This window comes from Pollicipes pollicipes, unplaced genomic scaffold (assembly GCF_011947565.3).
Source record: "Pollicipes pollicipes isolate AB1234 unplaced genomic scaffold, Ppol_2.1 Scaffold_4881;HRSCAF=5763_pilon_pilon_pilon, whole genome shotgun sequence".
Lineage (NCBI taxonomy): Eukaryota > Metazoa > Arthropoda > Thecostraca > Pollicipedomorpha > Pollicipedidae > Pollicipes > Pollicipes pollicipes.
In genome coordinates, this window is record NW_023596576.1 from 6897054 (window position 1) to 6898831 (window position 1778).

Here is a 1778-nt window from a genome sequence, read left to right on the forward strand (position 1 = left end):
CCGTGTTGTGACGCGAGCTCACAGCCCTGACAGCACCCTGGCAAGGGGAGACAAGCGGCCTACGCTGCACAGCCAAGCCATGCTTGCCCGTGCCAAACCCTGATCCTGCACGCTGTTAAATGTACGCATAAAACCCCCCTGCATAGATGCACCATAAAGTTTGCCTTTCGCATTTACACCACTGGGAATAATTGACTCCGCGTGGCTGCACGCGGGAAGGAAGGGAGCACACGGCCACCGGGCCCGCGCCAAAGGTCAAGCCAGAGGTCACGGGCCAACTCCTGTCCATTCCACTCACATCACTGGCCTTCCCGCAGTTCCGCGGGAATTATTTATGAGAGCCAGGAGGCTGAGAGTACGGGACCAGGATGGACTGGGACAGAAATCGGAATCTGCATGCATTCGTCCCAGCCATGCTGAAGTGGGGTGTCATGCTCCGCCTTTGGAAGTCTCGCTCCCACAGGGAATATTAATAATAAAGACACCAGTTTTCGGAAGTCCGTAGTTTGCTTGTCCTTGGTCCCTGTCCTTAAACACCTTGGATGCCCATCCTCACTGATGGTTGTAAACTTAGTGTGCTTGCGCGATGATACGCCCCGATGACCTTAGCAGCCTGTAGGGCGTCCTCAATACGCTAGTTTTACACGGATTTTTTGTGACGCCACTTACGATTGCCACAATTAAGAGAAGCTTTTACCAAATGCATGCGACTTTGAACCCCGAAATATACCACGCAGCATGTAAAAATGTGTGAAGATGAAAACCGTCCTGCAGTGCGAAACATAAAAATGGAGGTCCGTCTGATTCCTCCTATATATATATATATATATATATATAATATATATATATATATATATAATGTTGTGTGTGGTGTGTGTGTGTGTGTGTGTGTGTGTGTGTGTGCGGCGTGCGTGTGTGCGTGCGCGCGTGCTCCAGGACGCGGACCGGTCGGCGGCCGGTCAGCTGGCGGCGGGCCTCGGCAGCGGTGCTCCAGCGCCACTCGCTCTGACGGCACCTCGAGAGGCCTCGGCGCCGCCGCCGACGCGGTCGGCCGGTGACTCGCACCCAATCACGGACCGAGCCGTCGCATTCCGCAGACGGCGCAGCGAATTGTCGTCGGACAGTCGCGGCGCCCGTCGCGCCGGCCGGCGCTGCTAGACCTCTCAGGAACGGCCGCGAGCGCTCTCGGGTCAGACGGAAGAGTGCGTGCTGTGTGTGGCTGCCTGTCGGTTTTATTCATGAATGGTATGGCGTACTTGGGAGACACCACGTTTTGATGGAAATTTGGCAGATCGTTTCGTACCTTCCGCTACGGCCGGCTTTTCTTTAATATGTGAGGGGCTGGACAAGACGAGAACCTTGTTAAGGAACGACAGAAATTGTTTGAGCAATCCACCCAAAATAGGCTCATATTACCCATCGAAAGACATTTACCTCGCTTCGGATGTATTGCCATTCAAATTCACTACTTTGAAGTCATCATGGACTATCGTCACCACTCAGGCAACAAGTTAAGAAAGGCAGCCCCAGCTCGCACAACATCGAGATGCAAAGTATACATGCAGGCTTCTTAAAAACACACGGCTATATGATGGATGGGAAGGAAGGGGAAGGGGTGCCTTCAGTCACATAATCGGGAAGGTTCTAGCTGTGACATACGCAAACCCATTAACGCAAGGCATGCTGCTGCTCAGCAAAGCAAGCAAGCTGCTCAAAGTATGTCATGAGCGGTAATTTGCTGGCCATGGGACTCCGCGCATATGTCCTAGCGCAGCGTT